At 44.4% G+C, this 22,236-nt stretch overlaps 1 long non-coding RNA gene across 1 annotated transcript in view; it reads right to left on the bottom strand.

Annotated features, from left to right (window-relative positions):
- Positions 1–9,640: 9,640 nt before the first annotated feature.
- LOC144988723 (uncharacterized) overlaps positions 9,641–22,236 on the bottom strand; it is a 31,115-nt gene continuing 18,519 nt past the window's right edge. Inside the window, exon 3 of the long non-coding RNA XR_013652701.1 lies at positions 9,641–12,789. This is a non-coding gene — a long non-coding RNA (uncharacterized LOC144988723). The remainder of the gene's footprint in view (positions 12,790–22,236) is intronic.

Raw genomic sequence — 22,236 nt, 5'->3', positions numbered from 1 at the left:
AGACAACGTGAGGCTACGAACATGGAGCTAACTCTAAACTGAATGAAGCTGAGTCAGATTTGCTCATAAAGGCTGTTAACCAATTTGAGTGACATTAAATGAAGAAAAACAAAAATTTGGTGGGGAAAAAGAAACAAACGTCTGACCTGAACGTGTAGCAGATGCTGCATGATTGCCAAAGCCTGACACCGACTTAATTGAGTTGGCAGATCAGACAAATGGGGAGGTACCATCTGAATGAAACCAGTCAGTAATTATTAAAGTGTTGTCCAGCTGCTGTCTTTCTGTCACCTGACATCCTTGTGACTTGATGATTAGTAAATAACTCAGTTTACCATCAGATTTGTTCTTGTAATCCAGATGATTCAAAGCCTCTTAGCAGAGTATCAGTAACAGTGCAACGGAAACTAGACCGGGAACGATGAACTGTGACATAGAAAGGGAAGAAAGTAGAGTTTCTGTTAAAAGCAACAGCACTGAGTATTTTCTGGTGGTAAATGGTTTTATACTTACCCTAAAATGTAGGATAAGTAAAGCCCAAGCAAGCAACGGGTTTCTATGTTCAAAACTCCTGCATTCACGCTTCGCATCAAAAGTTTTTAAGTCCATCTGTACAAAACGCACGACCACTAGATGAGCGCTGAAAGTAAAACCAGTTGAACTTTGACCAATCAGTAGGGATGGGTACCGAGCCCCGGTAACCCTTGTGCCATCCTAGGCACTTTACCATTGGGAGTGGGGTCATCTAAACCCACTAGACAGTGCTCTGAACCTTTTTTCTTTAATGATTTGTGATCTTCACTGGTGTCCATGGATTACATGAAATCTTTCCACCTTTATCCACCTTTGTCATGGTAGGGAGAACACGTCAAAGTAAGGGTGGGGTCATCTAAGATTGCACAAGGGGTATTGAACGAGCCCCGGGTAAACATTCTTCAAGACCGCAGTCTCGGTAAGATCTGACCTCAACGGTTCTGCTGTCGGTACTGGAGAAGTCACATTTCTTTGTGTCCCACAAGATATAAACTAGAGCTGTGATGCTGTGGGATTCTTGATCACCGCATCGCGCGCTCAAGAACGCACGCAGCTTGTAACGGAAATGTTTGAACACAGGACTCGCAAAAAAAGTAAATTATTAGCAAAGATGATTGTATTTATTATAGTTCAAATCACACACCATATGCAGAGCTTTCAAGAAGCTTTCTGCAATCAACCTGCACACTCCACCATGTTGCCCTAAGCAACTGATGATGCTGCTTTAGAGTGAACAGTTTATAGCTATATGTCAAAACATTACTGTTTATTTTTCTTTAATTAACTTCTTTTCTCATGTATTTGCTTTTCAAGTGAGAAAAATGTATAAAGTAAAATGTTTTATTAAAAAAAACATAGTGAGGAAATGAAACACTTTATGTTCTTAATTTGTTATTTATTTATTTTTCGTCCTCAAAATGTATCGATAAAAGTATCGTTAAAGTACCGGATTGATAAGCAGTATCAATAAGAGTAGTAGTACTGTTAAAACCTTAATGATGACCATCCCTACCAATCAGGGACTCAGGTTTGGTGGTGTCCGATTTAATACACAGAAGTACCAACTGTTTAAAAACTGCTCACGAAGGAGAACTTAATCGTTTTTTGTCCCGGATGGATTTCTATGACATCAAGTCTTTCATGTATCGGAACAGAGCTGTGAAAGCAAAAGCCTCGAGTGAGATTCACCAGATTTGCACCGCTTTGACACCAAGCCTCCTCCAATTTTCAGTACATAGTCTTGGATAACGAATAAAAAGGAGAAAAAGAAAGGATAACCCAGTTAACTGGAGGGTTGTTGGACCCTCCCCACACAGGTTCAAATCCTCCTGACAATGGTTTCCTATCTCCTCCTTATCTGACTTATGTCCCTATAGAGGGTGCATCCAGTTTTTTCCCCAAGAATACGTTTATTTTAAGGGTTTTTCCTTACGGCGAAGGAGGGTCTAAGGGCAGGTATGCCCAGTTTAGTTTAGTTAAGAATTTACCTAATGAATTGTATGACGTCATGATCCTAATGTTTTTACCTTTACCATACAATTGCTGGTATGAAGCCCATTGAGATGACTGTCATCGTGATATTGGGCTATAAAAATAAAATTGAATTGACTTGACCTCGAAGTATCTGAAAAAGACTCCAGCTGCCCCAAGACCTTGAACAGAACTTATAACTGGGTTTTAAAAATTCGTAACTAACACAAGGCCACAAAAATGAACCCAAATGGGGCGTGGTTCTTCATGTGACAACTGAGCTTTGAATTGAGACAATCCATCCCTTCATCCCTTCATCTTCTTCCGCTCATCCAGGACCAGGTCATGGGGGCAGCAGTCTAAGCAAAGATGCCCAGACTTACCTCTCCCTAGCCTCTTCCTCCAGCTCTTCTGGGGGGACCCTGTGGCCCCAGACCCCACAATGGCGGACGCTGCACCAACCACCTGTCAATTCCGACATTTGTGAACAAGACCCCAAAATATATAAACTCCTCTACCTGGGGCAGGGACACTCCACCCACCTAGAGAGGGAAAAGTACCTTTCTCTGGTCGAGAACCATGGCCTCAGATTGAGCGGTGCTGACCTTCATCACAGCCGCTTCACACTTGGCCGCAAACTGCCCCAATGCAAGCTGGAGGTCCTGGCCTGATGAAGCCAACAGGACAACATCATCTGCAAAGAACAGAGGAAATCCTGTGGTCTCCAAACCAAACCCACTCCAGCCCCTGGCTGCGCCAGAAATTCTGTCCATAAAGATTATGAACAGAACCGGTAAAAAAGGGGAAGCCCTGCCGGAGTCCAACATGCAACGGGAACAGGTCCAACTTACTGCCGGCTATGCAAACCAAGCTCCTGCTACGGTCATACAGAGAGCGGACAGCCCTTGGTAAAGCTGCCCAGACCCCATACTCCCAGAGCACCCACCACAGGACACCATGGGGGACGCAGTTGAACGTCTTTTCCAAATCTACAAAACACACTGGATGAGCGAACCCCCATCAACCCTCTGGCACCCTTAAGGGGGTGTAGAGCTGGTCCACTTTTCCATGACCTGGACAGAAACCTGGTCCTGGATTTGAGGTTCCACTATCGGACGACTTTCCCAGGGAGGCTGAGGAGTGTGATTCCTCGATAGTTGGAACGTGAAGAAAAACCCTCCCAGTCATTTTCCTGTGCTATGAACAGAATATGGAACGGCTGTATGTTCATCATTCTAGAAAAGCCTACAATGCATTTGTTAAATGTGTTATTTTTAAAACTGTTAGCAGGAATACGGAGGGTGGGCTGAAGAAGAGATTTGTATGCATCCTTTCAAGTCAGGGTTAGCAGGATAGATTAGCACACCCAACTGAAGAAGCTAGCAGCCTGTGTTTGTGGAGGGAAAAACTGCATTGCAAAAAAAAAAAAAGAAACTGTCAAGAAGTGGAACTTAGAATAGAACAGGAGTCTGTTGCCAGTTAGTTCAGTGTTCCCACCACAGCTGCTCATTCTGACTAAAACCACCTATGACACACAAGCTGCTGTTAGCACGAAACCGCTTTTTAAATAAAGTTTTTTTTCTTAAAGGCTGAATTCCAGCCATAAAAACAACCAAAATAAATGTCACTGTAAGTTGGAAACAAGTAAAATTCTTTACAAATGTGCTGTTTTCACTGTTTGCCGCTCAGTTGTGAATGTTTCTGCACCTGTTTGCTAGTTAAAAGAGGAGAAATAACGAGAAGCCAGACTGGATGCTAAAATAATGTTATATTCATGAGCCACCTATTCGACTCAGGAGGAAGTGTCATTTTCTCAGGCATATAATGGAAGAGGCAGGTGGGTGCAGCTGCTGGAATCATTCTGGGCCACGAGGATCCTTCCCAGAGCTCTAATATATCGCAGGCATGCTCTCATTTTTGGGGAGATTTGTCATAATATCAAGTCGGTCAGTTGTAGAAGCTTTTGCTTGCCCAGTGGGTCATCCTGTCAGCCACAGAAAAATGCACTGTGTGTCATCCTCTGGCTGTCAGCATCCTGCAGAACCGGGCGGGAGGAAATGGAACCACCTTGGCTGGGAAAGCCGAGCGAGGTGGAGCCGAGGATTCAGACGCAGCAATTAACTGTACGTTTCTGAGAGAATGAGTCTGAAGAAAACCAGGAGCTTTCGCCTGAACTGAAAATGTGAGGAATGAAGGAGCCCGGAGCTTTCTGAGGGCCGATTTAAACGCAGATCAATACACGGGGAGGACTTACACTATGAAGTCAAGAACCATTGAAGAGTTAAATCTGAATGCTGCAAGCTAATGTGATGTAAATATGATAAAGTGTCTGAGAAAAACCACCCCACCTTCACGATACAAATCAGGACAATGGGATTTTTACACTTCTGCCATCTTCATCAAACCAAACGAAACACATGTTGAGATCAGACTTTTCACATTCAAGTTTCCTACAGTTGCAGACGGCGTTGGTCTCCCAGCCCCCATAGGTCTGCTACAACTAAGGCTTGAGCCCCCGAAGAGGACAATTTACAGTACGACCACTTCATAGCAATTAAATTCTTTTGTTGAATGTGTTCCAGTTTCTCTGTGAAAAACACAATTCTTTGGCCACCCCCCAAATCATCACCGTAAATTTAAGGTACATTGGGTTTTTGGGGTGTAGCCAATGCATCCACCCCAATGAAAAATAGTGTTTTTGGTGTTTTTAACATGTTCTTGTGGCTTTTTTTCTATTATGGAGGACAAACATGAAGAAAGTTCATCAGGAGCAGACAAACACCTGCAGACAAATGTATCCATGTATGTCTTTGTGTTATTTTTTTGTGTGCAGGGCGTGAGGGTTTAGAGGAGAAACGCTGAAAAACAGAAGAAATACTTGGAGCTTTGCATGAATCCAAAAGGAGAAGAAATCTAACGCTGCGTCGTTTAGCTGCTGTATTTTTTTACATTCTTGCTTTTTTTTCTTGCTCTGATAAAATGAACTTCATTCTTTTGCTGTGATCTTGAATGTTATTTTTATTTGACACTTTCATTTGAAAACATCTTGTGGTTGCTGAGATACCATCAGCAGTGGCGCAGTTCAGTCTAAAGGGAGAGGTGAGTCTGTAATTCAGACAGTTGCACTTGCAAAGAAAAAAAAATGGACTCCGCTGTTTATTTATGACGAACAAAAGAGGATTTTTGTGTACGAAAAACAAGGGAAATAGCGTCTTTAATGGGGTCAACCTTTGAGAAGGAGCTGATGGGTTTCATGTGAAGGCCTCATTGAGGCTTAATCCTTAACGACTTTATCCGGATGTGATAAAGGAGACTTGGATCCAGTCATTTTCCTCCCTTTTACAGCCTTTTGTGATGCCTGCTCTCAGCGACTCCGCCGCCTTTTCACTGTAATTTTCTGTGTGTCGATTTGACGACAGGATAGAGGTCAGAGCAAGTGCACTTAGCCGGTGGCGGAGCTGCACCGGCATCATAAAGAGTCTCATTCTGGGTGCAGCTCTTCACCATCAAAGTGCTTGCTGCTGGATTTAATTGAGAAGTGAGCTCCCAGCAGAGGATTCTCCACAGCGGCCTGCTGACACCGCCGTATCAAACACCTCCTCATAACCCAACGCCGCCGATCTTGCTGAGACAAAAAAAAAAAAAAAAAAAAAACTTTTAACTCCCAATTACCTTCTTCTTTATCACCAGGAACAAAATGATTCCCTCCTGACGGTTAGGACGCGCACACGCAGTGCTAGCATTCAAGAGCCCTGTTCTGCTTTCACGGCAATAGCTTTGAGCTTTTCTCTGAATCATCCAAAAGTTTTAATAGACATGCTTACGTCACGTCAAAAAAAAGCTTCATTCATTATCTGAAAGTGATGCTAAATATAGGCATAAAGAATCTGAAGGAATCTCTGTGTAGCCAAAGAACTCTTGATGTTGTACATTTCAGATTTAAATGTTCAACCAAAAAGATCTTTTCTTAAAGGACTATAGCAGGGGGGGGCAAACTGTGGCCCGCAGGCTGGATCCGGCCCGCTTCCATGTTTGGTCCGGCCCACTGAACAATATCAGAGACAGATGTTTTTTTTTTTTTATCTGGCCACACGATCGTGACGTGACATTTTCTTCCCCCCTTCTGCAGTCTGTGCTCCAACCTGAAACACTAAAATCTCTGTCAAACAGAACAGAAGACAGTTTTCCCTTTCTGTGTCACAGTTCATCGTTCATCCCGGTTTAGCTTATTCTTTAAGAGCGATTATGCTGCTTTTTTTTTTTTTTCAACTTGTCCTGTCCAACAGCTGGGCAGACAGATGAGAACTGAAGGCCTCTTGTGTTGGACATATTTTACTTTAACAAGAGGGGTTATTAATCTTCAAACAAACCAGAGGTATGTCTGAATAAACCTCTTTTGTAATCAAGGCCAAACTTTATTCATTTGAATCATATTTGAAAATCTTTTGTGTTGGACCCGATGGAAAAGGAAAGAAGGGAAGAAGAGAGAGGGACGTTAGAGATGGGGGGATAGGAGGGTGATCATAGGAGGGGGGAAGGATAAAACCATGAAGCAGCATAAAGCAACAAGCTACTGGATGTTTATCATTACGGTAAGGTACAGATAGACTACAAATCTCAAAGGGGCGGGGCCTGTCCACACACACACTCAAATGTTATCAACACACCTGCTAGCTGCAAAAACGTCCATATGTCAACATGTACACAAAACAGATAGTGTTCACACACGCATACTTATGCCTTCAAACCAACTAGAGTGAAATATTTAATTCAATCAATCACGCAAACTATTAGTGCAAAGGTGAGCAAACACCTGTGCTCAGGTGAGTGTTTATCTTCTTCTAAATTGGATGGTGGAATGTAAAAAGAAGGAGGGAGAGTGCCCACCTACCCCCACACCAAGACCCCCGCCGCGGCAGCCAGAACCCCCCAACGCCACACGACAACAGGCAGGGAACAACCGCCCCCCGGGGCGACCACATCCGCCACCCAGGCCAGGGCCAGCAGGACCGCCGCGAGGCCCCCAGAGCCAGAGAACAGGGAGGCACGGGGGGAAAGAGTGCTGCCTCACCCCAACCAGGAGAGCAGCCCCCCGCCGCGCCAGGAGGCCTAACGCAGGGCCCCACCCGAGAAGGGCGCCCACAGCCCCAGACGAGCAAACCATGTGTGCATGTGTGTGTGTTTATGTTGGAATGTATATTTTGAGGGGTGAAGGGTGTGCAGTTAAAATTGGGGGGTAGGGCACTGAGGGGACATCTCCTGATTTCTCACAGTGATGTCCCATCACCCTCCCCACCAAGGGGCCCTTAATGTCTGGGGTGCAATTAAAATTGGCAGGTAGGGCGCTAAGAGGACATTGGCTGCTTACTGGCAGTGTTGTCCAAGCACCCCCCCTACCAAGGGCCCTACATGTCTAAGGTGCAAATAAAACCGAGAGAGGGGGGGGCCCACTCCATACAGCAACCACGGAAGAGGGACCACTGCCAAGTAGCTCCCCCCCACCCCCTCATCCTATTATGAGATTATATGAGGAAGGGGTTAAGTTGGGGACAGCTGGCAGACTGTCCCCCGGTGGTCCTCCAGAGCAGTGTTTTTCAACCTTGTCTGAGCCGCGGCACACTTTAAGCTTAAAAAAAATCCTGCGGCACACCAGCATCCAAAAATGAAAAAAAAAGGAGAAACTCATAGTCTGTATTGATCTACAGCCCCTCCACAATCTCACATGCATTTTTGTGATAATTATTGCAGAAAAAGCTGGAAACTGCAGCTGTTTTTCTAAAAGATGCAATAAAAGTTAAGTTAGAAGATTTAAAAAAGGTTTGAAGTGTGTTCGTTGTTTTCAAGACGTTTAACAACAGAACTCCTTTTACGCTGTCACTCTCACAACCCAATGCATCATGGGAGATGTAGTGCATAAAAACGGCCGGCGGAGATCGCTTTTCGGAGCTTCATGGTTTTGTTCACTTGTTCCACGGTCTGATACCGGATTCTGTGGAAAGCTACACCGCTAAAGACGAGCTTTAGCTGGTATTTTTGTTAGAACTGAGCGACTTTACGAGCTAAATCGAGACAAGGAAGTGAAGACTTTAACCACTTCTGATTGGGCAGACTGATGACATGTGATTAAGCCTTCAAGAATGATTGGTGGAGACAGGTAAAGGGGCGGGACTTTTCCTAAATACAGCCGGAGCTGCAGCTGAATCGCGCTGCCGTCATTCTTATCAAAATGTTTTTAATAAAATAAAATAAACGCAAAGAAAAAGCATTTTATGATCGTTTATATTCCTAACTCCTCAGTGTTTTATCAGGGCCTGTTTGGATGAACACAGAGCTGATATCCTGGAGATGGAAAATGTTTTTAGATCAGTTAATGAGGGCAATTTACCACGGCACACTTGACCATCTCCCACGGCACACTAGTGTGCCGCGGCACACTGGTTGAAAAACACTGCTCCAGAGACCCCCAGCACAAGGCCCAGGTCCCCCCCAGCCCAGGGGTCCCACCCCCCGAGGTGCCGTCACCCCAGACCCAGCACCACCCACCCCACACAGAGAGAGTGGAGCCAGGAAGCGCCGCCCCCCGCGGAGCAAGTCCAGGCGCCGACCCCCAGGCACCGGCCCTAGGAAAGCTCTGGTCAGGCCTCGGTGGGACAGAGGCAGCCAACCGGCCGGGGCAACCGCCGATTGCATGAGGGGGAGACCCCGACCCGTCACCCCCCCAAGGTCCCGTACTGGTAGTGCCCCCCCCCCGCCCCAGAAATCCCCCTCCACAGGACAGGGCCGACAAGCCCCATCCCCCCACCCCTCCAGACCCCGCAGCCCCATGGGATAACACCCAGAGCAACCGGGGGTCCCAGGGGGGTTGCCCCGCCCTGTCCCAGAGCCAGGGAAGGGTTGATCCCAGCCCCAGGTGTAGATGGGCAGCCCATCCAGCGCCGCTGGCCCCCAGCAGGGCCCCCCGCCAACCCCCCCAGCATGCTGCTTTTTTTAGACAGTGCACCCTGTTCTGTGTCCTGATTGGCTGGAGACCCGGTCAATCAATCTCCTCAGTCCGTGCCGTGTCTCCTGTACAGAAAGGCGGAGCTCTTCAGATTAGAAATCTGTGATCGATCAGATCTTTGTTTTCATTCTAAGATCCTGGACCTCATTTCTATGAAGGGTTGAGAATTGAAACAAGAGAAAAGTGTGAAAATGTGTATTTAGGCAGTGAGAAGTTTAAAGTTTTAAAGAAAGAGGTATTGTGGCCCTCACAAGAAACGTTTGGGGCCCCCGCTCTAGCATCCATGTGGTGTTGGAGGATTTGTTGTTTTTCATTCGTACAATCATTCAAACACCACATGAATGCAGCGTTTCTCTAAGTTTTCATGAGGTGCAATTGGCTCTAAAATGAGAACAAAAGTTTTAACCTAAAAACTCTGAAACGCTCTGTTTTAGAATATAACTTCAATCCAAATGTTTTCATCCAGATTCCGTATTATTTCTTTCTCACTCCACGCATCTGCTCCTGGTCCGGGTCTTCTACCCAATTTTAGACCCCTATGTGGCCCGCGGGCCAAAATAATTGCCCACCCCTGGAATACATCCTACATCTATACCTATAACATACAACAACTGATTTTAATGTTCATCCCTCAGCATTCCTAGCGCCTCCCAGGAAGAAACGGCGCTGCCAACTCCGCCCCCAGGCTAAGACACACACACACACTTTCTCTGTGGAGCTAGCGGTGATCCGTTACAGACTTCCCTTTTATTTGCACAATGTGCTCATCCATCTTTGCAAAAGTTGGGATGTTTTCGTGGAAGAAACACAGACACTAGGTTAACGTCATGAAATGGGCGACACCCATAAGGAGAAAAAGGCGGAGCCTCAGAGAACGAGTCGTCTTACATCTGGGTTGGAAAATGAGCTGTCCCTCCATAGTTCAGGGGGATATTCCAGAAGGCGTGTTTAAACTACCCTGACTTTAACCCTGAACTCTGGCTGAACCCCATGCCTGGTGAGATGGAGCCTGAGATTTAAATGACGGCGTATGAAGATTATATGTCCATCAAAAATTAATACAGCTGCATCATCAGCAAAAGAAAGAGTTTTTTCGTCTCACCCAGGGTTACCAAGTCTAGCGTAATTACGCTAACTCAGATACGGTCTTTTGGAACCGACATACCCAGAGTAAGCAAGTTCAGGCGGATTTCAGCCAGAGTTCAGGGAGTTCAAACATGCTTTCTGGACAACAAATAATTGGGTTTAATTTCTTTAACCTAATTTATTACATCTATCCAACTCAATATTCTTTTACAACTCAAATTTACACATTTATCTAACAAAATGTCACATTACTCCAATTCAATTAAATGTTTTTCCATCTTAATTTATTGAACCACTTGAACTCTTATATCTCTTTTTTTATTTATTTTTATTTTTTTTTACTTGTCCTGTCCAACAGCTAGGCAGGCAGATGAAAGCTAGAACTCTTATATCTCTAAGTTAGAGGCCGTAGATATTCTCATTTTTATAACATTAAAATGAAAGAATCAATGAGGACTTACAACATGAAGCACAGATTCATTTACCATGACTCAGACTTTAACTTCAGTTCTTGTGCTATACAGCTCCTCTAGTGGTGCTAAATAATCGCATCATCCTCTCCATCCCTCTCACTCATGGTGCAGAAAGAATTAAACATAACTGGACAAATAACACGGCAAAACACAGTAAAACAGCTAAACAACTAAACACATTTGGTCAAAAACCCACACTTAAACCCAAATCCGTCCAGACAGGCAAAGGGAATGGTATCCCACAATTCCTTGAGGTGCTGATCTAACAGCAGCACCAAAGTTACACCTACTTAATTGAATTAATTTGAATGAAAGTAAAATAACTGTCTGATAACTACATGTTATTGTTAAGCTGACTTAACTAAAAAAAATATCTATCTTAACTGAAGCAAATAATTACATTAGATCAAAGTAAAAAGTTTATCTTTCCAACATCCATACGTGGTCTTATCACCCTCTCACATGGAAAAAGTATTATCTGAGCTTCTTCATCCACTAAATCATCTTCAAATGGACACGCCATGCTGCTTCACCTCTCTGTAAACAAACTAACCTTTAACTAAACCTGCTCCCGACCAGGTTATGTTCAGAGCATGAGTTGCCATGGTAACTTGACCTACCCTGAAACATACCTCCATTTCTGGAACTGAAAGCTGAGGTTATCAACTTCCTTAGCCTCAAACTTACTGTGGTAACTAGCACAACATGCTTCTTGGAATACCCCCCTGTTGTATTGTGGTTTATTGCCGTTATTTGTATTGTTGTTGACTCCAAGCACATATGGAAAATCTGGAAAAGTTCAGGAGGACAAAACTCTTTTCCAATCTTTTTCTGGATTTTCCTTTGTACACTCCGCTCAAAAATCCTTCCAAATGTTTTAGTTCGACTTTAGTATGACGCCGCAGCCCGTAGACGGACTGGTGGAGCATTATGGGTACTGTAGTGATGGCGGAGTGATACGTTCTATGCTTCAACATAATGAACTGAAGAATTGTAGTTTTGTATTTTTACGTTTCAACTGAACCATGTTAAGAGTTATTGTCAATAAAGTTGGACTTTACGACAGTTCACCAGAAAAACTTCCCATCAACCCCTCCAACCTATCTCTTTCCTCTAGGCATTCTGGGTAGTGAAGTTAGATCACATATTAGGGAGCCTTATATAGCAAAAATTCTGGTATACATGTGTATTTATACTTTCAAAAAGATAAAAAATAAGAAAATCCACACTGTAAAAATTCTAAACTTCATTTCAAGTAATCCCAGACTTCAAATCTCTTTTTCTTAAATAAATTTGACTTATATTACTTTTTTATGCCGTCATTAGAGGAACTAATCTCTCCTCAGCACTTCTATAAATTAAAGTCTTGAATCACGGCGTTCTTAAACCTTAAACCTGTACATTCCCTTTTGAAAGGGAATTTCAGACCAGAACATATTTGATTGGTGGAAATGCTGAGGATTAAATTCAAACAACCTGTTTGTTGTCACTGGAACAAAGGCAAAATAAATACAGGCGTCCTCATTTGGTTCTTTCTGTTCTTCATAACTGCCTAATTATTACAATTGCTTAGACATTTTATTAAACTTGTTAACTGCATAACCATCAATCTGTCCCAAATAAAAAACATATCAATAACATTTAAAATCTATTTTCAACAGTTGGCATTGAACAATAAAAACAGATGTTTTTAGCAAAATCAAAGCTCTCATCGGTCAAATGCGCATCGTCTGCCTTCCAGCTCACGTCTGCGGCTCCTGCGCCGCCGCCGTTGCTTGTTTTCTCCTCCCCGGTGCTGTTGATCACCGCTGGGGAGGGTAATTCAGCGTGGACTATCTTCCAGTCCACGTGTCAGCTGCAGGAAAAATTCATTGTGGAAATAACCATGCGATGTGATCCTCCCGCGCTGCCAGCTCCGTGAGTCACATTCTCCCGGCTGCACTTGCTCAGTCATTTTCCTCTGCTGTCAGCTCCGGTTTCTCCCCCGGCGGAGACACTCCTTCCTCCTGAGCCTGTCAGTTTTATCGAGAACTACCTGCAGTGTTTGTGAGAGGCCTTCACCATTTCCCATCCTGCCGTCTGAGAGCAGATTTACTGTGCTGTGTTCTACAACAGCACTGCAGCATGAAGGATGTTTGTTGAGACTTCAGTCAATGTAATGATCCTGTACAGCTGCCCCTGGCGATGAGTCCTGTCAGGAGCTCCAACCATCAGACACATCAACACCTTCAGACCCGTGTAGACAAGATGGGAAGTGAAGTCTCATTAAAATGCAGCCAAGCATCAATAAAACAGCTCGGTAATATTTCTGGGCTGCATGTGGAGGCCGTCCTCGCTCGGCTCGGCAGTAACAGAGGCAGGAAATGGGGAAGTAGCTGCCGGGGGCTTCTGGGTCTGGTTTTTCCTGACAGAGAGCTGATTGGCTAATAGATCCGATCTACTGGATGGAGTCTTAACCTTTGTCTGTCTTTATTGTTGGTTCTGTCTATGAGAGCTGGACTGAGTGAGTAAGTGTGACATCATCCATGGAAAATGGTTTACTTGTGGCTCCAACCAAATGAAGTCAATTCAGTCACCATTCTTCCGCAATATCGATGCCACCATGTTGGAGCCAGACAACATCAGTAAGCAGTGACTGGTCCAAGTCAGTCTAAGTTTCTATGGGAACCAATCGGGAGGGAGCTTGTCGGAAATCCACACCCCTACCACCTTAAAAGGGCTACACAAAACCTGTCAATCAAACCTTTCAAATATTCTGTGTGCAGCCACACACTTCTGCTGAGTCTTACACTGACTGCATCATCAGTGCTGCACTTAATGCAGTGGACTGGCACAGGCTGGCGGTCAATTAAATGATAATGGACAGATTGAAGGCAGAAAGAGGAGCAACCTGGAAATCTCTCATCCTGAAATGAGAAGGCAGAAAGAAAGGCCTCCTGAAGATTTTCCTGAACAGAAAAAGAGCAGAGACCTTTATCAAAAAGGTAGGCAGGAAGAGGAGCGTCCCATACAGGCAGACATTAAAAGGAGTTTCTCATAGACAAGACTTCTCTAAACAGAAGGCAAGGCAAGAAGAGGAGCATCTTAGAGACCCCCCATGAAAAGGAACTTCTCAAACACCCCACCCTCCTTTAATCAGACACGGAGGAAGAAAGAGGAGCATCCCAGAGACCACCATGAAACTGGAAAACAGGAAAACAGGAAGAGGATCATCCCAGAGAGCATCATAGTAAATGATAAATGGTGTATACTTGGATAGAGCTTGAAGGCCTTCGTCTTGAGCTCGAAGGCCCAAGGGGCTTCACAGTCACAGTCCTATTCACCAATGCACACACACATTTATGCACTGGTGGCTCCGCTGCGTACAGCTCATAACCACCAGAGGCAATGTGGGGTTCAGTTTCTGCCCGAGGACACTGCGATACATGGGCGAGCAAGGTAGGAATCAAACCAGCAATCTTCCAATCAGAGGTCGATCGCCCTACCGCTGCTGGCAGGAAGAGTAACCCCCCCCAAACAGGCAGTCATGAAAAGTAGTTTCTCTGAGAGCCCACATCACCTTCAAACAAACAGGCAGACAAGCAGAGGAGTGTTCTAGAGACTACGCAGCATCATGTGAGCTCCAGTGGCAGTAAAGCCACACAGCATGGCCAGACGTTTAAAAAGACACTTTAGAAAACTTTTCTTGTTGTATCCTAAATAAATACTTTTGAGAATGAATAAAAAAAAAAAAAAGAAATTCCGACATTTATCTAAAGCAAAAGAGGGAAATGACAGGCACTGACATGGGACTACTAAACAGAGGACCTAATGGGCGGCTATGTGTTCACTTCCACCCCTGGTAGTTCCTGACTCACATGTACTTCTGTGAAAACAATCAATAACAGACCTTTAAAGTGCTAAACATGTCTCCACATGATAAAACTCAACTACAACCGGGACTTCTGACCTGCAGAGGAGACGCTTTACTATCCCATCACACATGGTCTCTGCATTGGGGACTGATGCTTGGTGCTCTGGTGATTTGTAGGCAGCAAAGGACCAACAGCATTTTTACATTTCTCTGCCTGGAGCTTCTGTGAAACTTCCCAAACTTGGTGATCCAAGTGGCGATATTGAGACAAAGGCTTCATATTTGATCAGCCGGTCAAAGAGGCTGACACTTTGCCAACATTTGCCCCATGTCATGACAAAAATAATGATGTTCAGCTCAACACAGGGGTCATTACAGGATTAATGTGCGTTTTGGCTGCCGGAGGACATCTTCAATCTGATATATCACCTCCTGCAATTTGTTAATGCTGCAGAAAGCAAAATCTCATTCCCACGAGGGATGGTGGAGACTATAAATGTCTGGCTGTGTGATATTGCCAATAACAGCTCTGTGCAGACAAATGGTTTCAGCCCGAGTGTGATTATCTACAACCAAATCATCAGTGACTGCTGCGTGCTGCTCTCTGGAGGAGACACAAGGACTTCATAAAGGGGGAAAGGCTGTTTTCAGAACGCCATCGTGGTGCTGCCGCAAGAAAAACATCCGTTCAGCAAGTCAAAAATCAGGTCACGCAGAAACTTTTCAGAGTGATGTTTGTGGGAAAATAATAAAAAATAAACATCAAACAAAAGGTCTCCAAAACACTTTGGGAAAATCGATTTTCAGGCAACAAGTAACGGCATCAGTACACAGTTGATGGCTCCGCCCCCAACAACATGTTTCTAATCAAACAATTATCGGTTCAAAAGCTGCATTTCCATTACATTTGTCACACTAAATTCACCTAATGGAAACACGACAACCTCAAAAAAAACATGCATTTGCCAATTTTGCAAATCTGCAATGGAAACGCTTTTTTCAAATTAAACAAGTCACGTGACCAACAACCGTGTCGCTGCAAAGCGGGCGCCCCCAGAGGTTCCACCGCGTCACACCGCTCAAAAGTTGAGCGTGTCATGTGGAATCGTTGGATCCACAGCTCCTCTGTACAACCACCATTTCCCAGAATGGTTTCATCCGTAGCCCCTCCCATGCGTAAGGAGCTCGCCGCTCCGTGGCCTGAAGAAGACGCCGACGTCCCCTTTGATAGACGAGGATGAGCGCTAGCGCCGTGACAGAAATGTGAAAGGCTCTGCTGTAAATCTAAGTATTGTTGACATCCACGTTTTTAAATGACTTGTTGGTTTGTTTTTATTCACATGATTAGGATTTATTAAAAACTTTACTTGCTAAACTGAATTTTTCAACATTTCTAGCATTTAGATAAAGTTTTGCGCATATGTGTCATGGAAACCAAGCTTTGTTCCATGGGTTCATGATTCTCACTGAGTCCATTTCAAATATCAAAACATTAAAAATAATTAAAATAGAATTAAACTTGGACTGCACCATGTTGAGTCACATTTCTGTGATTTTGACTTTTTTCGGACCCTAAATATCTGCAAACTGGACTGTTGTAAGTAAAGGTCTTTCATTATGATGGTGGATTTCATTCTAGATATAGATAAAAATGTTTTACTTTTCTTTAAAGTAATTCATCCTCCGACTCAAAGTTGTCATTAATATGAAAACACATACCATAATCAAATTACATAAAAAAGCCTCCAATGGTTTGTTTTGGTGTAAAATTAGACTTTTTAACCCTGGAGTTCAACTCCCAGTGTTCATTTAAGGAACTGCAGCGTTTTGTACTCCCAGTTTGTTCAGGGAGCCACGGCTGGGGATTGGTTCTCATGCAGAAACATGAAATTAAACAGATTCCTCAGCATCAGACACACAAGATGGTAAGCTGCCTTTGAATCGTTTGCTGTGATGAAAATATGACGACCGCCGGACAGACAGTCTGTGATTCCGTTGATGGTTCACTTTGATCCAGTTCTTGAGATACTTTTCCAAACTGGTTGGGGGTCTGTTTAGTTTCGGTGGGTTTCAGAACTTTTTCTTCTGCTCTAGTGCATCTAGTTCTATCGTTTGGTTTCTATTTTTCTGACATGTCCACACGAGGTCAACATGAGAAACATTGAATGAATGAGGAGCACTTTGTTTGGACCTGCTTCTTTCCTCCATCAATCATCAATCAGGAAGCGTTGGAAACTGTTTTACCAACGCTGATCACTCTGGAACTACGTTCACGCCAAATGGGATTCGTACATCCGGTTTCAATGATGAGTTAGTGTACAGACACAAACAGAGGTCCTGCGCGACGCCCGCCACAGCGGTCTAGCAATGGCGCATTTCAGGCGGCGTCGCGGCACGATCGGTCCAGAATTCAAATGTCAACCAATCAATACTGTTCGGAAAAATGGACGGTAAAGAAATGCTGTTAGTTCTTCCTTGTTTTAGACACACAAAATAGATTCCAATTCAACTCAACAGTCAAAAACATATCTTTTAGTTTTACTTGTGTCATAGGGCACAAAAACAAAAAGTTTGTGTAAAGGTTTTTGTGTAATTTCTTAATTAAGAAAACTCGTGATGTGTGATATTAGTAATCAATATTACGATGACGATATAACTTGCTATACATGAACAAAAGGCAAAAAAAAAACAAAAACACAATTTCCATTTCACTGCAAAAGTTCAATTTAGATTACAGTCCAAATTAGACGAACATCTAGCATGGAAGGAGTCTGTCTGATTGGTCAAATGCATAAAGGGGCGTATTTGACTTGTAAAATGGTAAATTGCATGCAATAGTAAAGCACTTTTCTACCTTCCTCAAAGGCCCAAAGTGCTTTACTGTCACAGCCTCGTTCAAACACACACTCACACTCACACACTGCTGCCGAACACTGGCGCCAACCTCCCACCTGAGGCAAGGTGGGGTTCAGTGTCTTGGAAGTGGGGATATCGCAATAACGTATAAAATGTGTGATTTATTGTGCAGGCTTAGATTTATAGCTCTCTGGTACAAGCAATGTGCATTAAAAGATCCCAAATCTTAGTTTTTGTTGTAAACGTAGCAAAATACTTAACTATGTGGATAAAAATGAGCATTTTCCAGCTAATTCCCAAATAAATGGGAATTTTTCAACATAATGTAATTAAAAGAAATAGTTAAAAATAATAAATCTGGAGATGTTTGTTTTCACCTGCCAAGAGGTAAAACGACCTTTGACCTTCGGTTTGTTTGGATCTCCAGAAACAGAAGATCTGTTCCTTACTGAGAAGATGGCGCCCGATCTATCACCTGTTGGTTTGGAATCTGCAAAAGTAATTTTCCAGATTTGGGAGGAAATGAGGGTCGCAGAGTACAGAACTTCCAGTGTTGTTCCTCTCGTAACTCCTGGCCAATGACTGAAGAGATCTTTAGTCATGTGGTTTAGTTTCCAAGCCTATGTTTGGAACAGAAGTGTCCGGTTGACGGCAGTCTGAGTGCAGACCAAACGCGGCTCAATCAGACCAACAGATTTTCCAGTCTGACATTAACGTTTTTCTTCTGGGGCCCTGCAGCACAAATCAAAAGCCGACGTTTCACCCGTCAATAATGATCACTGAGCTCTGCTGCAGAGCAGCAATGATCCTGAACAGGCTGAAACACAACGGCTTTGTCTGGTTTGTAAAGACGCTATCGTGTCCATCTTTGTGTTCTGAGGCTGGCGTTTATCTCCGAGACGGATGCTGGTTCTGTTTGAATGAGTTTCAGTCCTGAGCCCGCGGCGTGCACGCTCACCGCTCCACTTCCTGCTCCTCAGACGTGAACCAAACAACCTTCAGGACGGAACAAACAGGAGAAATCCTCCCTGGGAGTCAGGGATGTCTGCAGGGAGGTCAGCTGATCTCCTCCTGGTGTCACGTCAACAGTCTGTGGACAGGCGCAGCTAATTTTGTGGGAGTCGGCGGCGTGATGCAGCAGAACCGTCGGCGCTTCAGGCGGCGTCTTGTTTACCGACGCCCCTCCTCCCTGCGCCTCATGTGTCCTTCTGCTGAGATCTCTGCTTTTTTTTTTTTCCTCTCGTTCAAAGGGTTGTGGTGTTGCCACCAGGGTTTCCATCTCATCACAGAAAGACATCAAAGGGAGATGAAGCGTTCCACTGATTCTCCGTTCGTGCCTCCTGGAGGAACCCGTCTCCAGAGCCGATGCGCGTGTTTGGGTTCACTCTCTTTTGATTTCTCTTGTGCCGGCTCTCTGAGGGCGCGTGAGAAGGTGATCAGCCCCGGGAGAAACTCGGTTCCTGCTTCAGTGACAGAAGCTGCTGGACGTCAGGAGAAGATTAGAGAACCTGACCAAACGTCTTCTCCGTCAGAGGACCACAGAAAAACAGGAGGGTGGACTTTAGTCTCCTTTCAGATCTGCTGCATCGCCCACAAATCACCTTAGGGCTCCTGATTCTACAATGACTCCATACCTGATTGGAAAGCAGAGGAAGTGTGACGATGCTGAATGCTAATAAACCTAAAGTTTGACCCTTTACCCCTTGTGCTCCTGATGATGACCCCAATCCTGACGTTAACGTCAGGATTGGGTTCATCTGGACCCCACAAGACAGGCATCAGCTTGTTCTGTGCACTGTTGGAGGCATGTTTCTGTCAGGAGTCGGGTCATCTGGACCCCACGAGACAGCACGAAGGTTAGCTGCGTTCACATCTAAAGCGATAAGTGCGGCGGTGGCGTCCCATTTCAGTGTCAGTGTCAGTGCAGTAAAATGTGGGCTTGAGTAGAGGGACTTTTCCCATCATTCTTTGGGATCCCAATGTGAATGTTAACATTAGAAATAAGGAAAATGGCTGAAACATTATTTTATTTGTAGTTAAGCACAGCTGTCAACATGTTTGGGAGGGGGTCACATGGGTTTGGCTGAAAAAAACACCGTTTTTGGGGAGAGGCAGCAAAAAAGTGTGCAGTCGACCACCAAATGTGAAAGTTCTCCCACTGAAAAAGATGAGAGGCCAGTCGTTTTCACCATAAGTGTACCTCAACTAAACGAGACAAAATGAGAGCTTTAATGTATTCATTTGTGAGAATGCACACTTCGTCGGCCACTAACCTTTACTGGATCCACCCAGCAGCCAATCAGAGTCGAGTATTTACCTGGATCATGCTATAACTACATTTTAATGTTAACGGTTAACTTTAACTTTGTTTTTTGCTAAATTTCTCGTTTTTAAATTGTTACATTTTCTTTTTAATTAAAAAAAAGGTATATTAAACATTTTGGGATTTTCAAAGTAAAACAAATAATTTTTCTATTTGAATTTTTTGTCCGCTGAACTAAAACAGGATGGTAAAAATAAATTAAAACAAATGAAGTTATAATAATTAAATGTGATCAAAATAAACAGTTTTTCAGGTTGAAACATGAAATCAGACTCAGACAAAAACAACCAATTATCCTACGGACTCCTGAGGATTAAAGCTGAACTGTTTATTTTTGTTATCATTCATTAAATATTCATGTCTCTGTGCTTTTACTTACTAATAAAGTGACTTAAACTTTATAGCCTTTATTTAAACACCCCTTAATGACAAAATAAAACATTTTTATGTTGTTTTTTTATGGACCGAAACACAAAAAGGCTGCTCAGTGACACAAAATTCTTTTACAATTTGACTAAAAATTTGAAAAAAATGTGATGAACTAAAAAAAGCAGAAACTTTGTGTTGAAAGGGTGAAGGACCAGCGAAGATCTGACAGTGAAAAACCTTGGAGAGGGAAAAATAAAGCTTAATTGGAAACTAAAAGTTGTGCAGCAGCTGCAGAAATCACGACTAAAGATGAGAAAACTCTACTAAAACGTCACCAGTCCTCAAACCCGGACCCCACATGTCCCACCTAGGCGGAGTCTGGGATGGATTTGTGAGGGTTGGCGGTTGCCATGGTTTCACGTGAAACAGCTGAAATGAAACAAATCCATCCCAATTCAAAGATGGGGTTCATGGGGGGTGGAGCTCCACCCTGAGCTGTCATCAGGTAGCTGCTCCTCCTCGCCCCGTTCCCCCTCTGGTAGAACCGAATGAAAGGCAGCGGCGGTTTGTGAGGGTCTACATCACTGCGGAAACGCTCGCCGTGGCGGCACAAATAGAGATTGATTTGATGATGTTTTCCTGCAGAGGCCTTGGCTGCACAGCTCAGCACCTCCGGCGTCTCCCGGGGAGGAGTGGGAGCCAGGAGTGCAGCCGCCTGTCGCCACAGTTTGTCAGCAGACCCGCTCCCCGCCATCCATTTTGATCGGAGCGCCGCAGCCTCGTCACGGGAGCAGCGGAGAGCATCTGCAGGGGGGGTCACCTCCACCTTCCAGAGGTTTCTCCTCATCGCTGCAGAACAAACGGTTTTTAACGGAAATGCGCGACGCTTCCAATGAAAAGCTTACGTAAACGCACGCTTAACCTTTGTGCTAACCTATGGGGTCCAGATGACCCCACCCTTCCATTGACGTGTTCTCCCTACCATGACAAAGGTGGATAAAGGTGGAAAGATTTCATGTAATCCATGAACACCAGTGAAGATCACAAATCATTGAAGAAAATAGGTTCAGAGCACTGTCTAGTGGGTCTAGATGACCCGACTCCCAACATTGACATGCCTCCGAGGCAGTCCAGTTCTAATTTACTGTCAATGGTAGGTATGCATGGATAAACTCCTGCATACATTGGTGACCTTTTAACCTCCTGTTCTTCAGCCCTGAAGTCCTCAAACCGAAAACTTTTATAAATTACAAAAAAACCTGCTGTGAAACCAGAGGAAGCCTCTCAAGATGTCGCTCCTTGACTCCGTCATGTGATTTAACAGTCAGGTCGAGGTGGTTTCACTCAGAAGAGTTTAGTTCCGTTGACCTAATTTAGTCTTTTTACTGTCTCTTTGTTTGTCTGTGCTGTCTCTTTGTCTGATGGTTGTAACTTTTTTTGTTTTTACTATGGTGAGGCACATTTTCATCTGAGAAAGGTGCTACTGAGACAAACGTTTATTTACTTTACGTCCGTTCCTGCAGGCTTCCATGTTCAATGCTCTCGCATTCACGCGTAGCTACGCAAATTTTGAAGTCAGTTTTAGAGCTTCACGTTCAAAATGTGCGGCCATTGAACGCACATTGGAAGTTTAACCAGGTTAGACTTAGACCAATCAGGGATGGTGATTTGGTAGTGACATATAAATGGCGTTGCTTTTATTTCACGGAAGTGTCTACTGTTCAATTTAATTCAGTTCAAACAGCTTCCTTCATCTCCGAGGGGCAATTTGCTTCTGTACAACCCGAGTTCAAGGCTGACTAAGGTGCAACCGATGTTCGGTGCACCTGGAACAAGATTCACCAGATGTCCACCGCTTCAACATTTTTCACCAAGCCTCTTCCAGCTGTAGGTGGCGGCCATGTGTTGGTGAAGAAGCCCCTCCCTGCTTGTCCAGTGTGAACACCATGTGTTAAATGCACATTCAAGAACCAGTGTTTAGTGCGTTCAAGCACGTGTTCTGAGCACCACTTTCCTTCCGTGTCCTCCCTGACCTTCATATGCGGCGTTAGCAGGCCGACTCAAAGTCCGGTGAGGAGCTGGCAATCCCGATGTCCTGGAGACCAAGAACACGTTTGTCCACGGCGACGGCAGTGAGGGGGGTGTCACTTAAAGTGAGGTCGGAAGGGGTCAGCGGCACGCCGAGCAGACAGCGGAGGGGCGGACAGGTGAGCCGCTTCCGCCGACTCCTTTGAGTTAAGCTAACGAGCCGCTTTTGAGTCCACGCCACAGA

The sequence above is a fragment of the Oryzias latipes genome, chromosome 21, assembly GCF_053564925.1.
Source record: "Oryzias latipes strain Hd-rR chromosome 21, Olatipes_Hd-rR_3.1".
Lineage (NCBI taxonomy): Eukaryota > Metazoa > Chordata > Actinopteri > Beloniformes > Adrianichthyidae > Oryzias > Oryzias latipes.
Note: the sequence above shows the minus strand (reverse complement) of the source record. Positions and strands in the feature narration are given on the sequence as shown.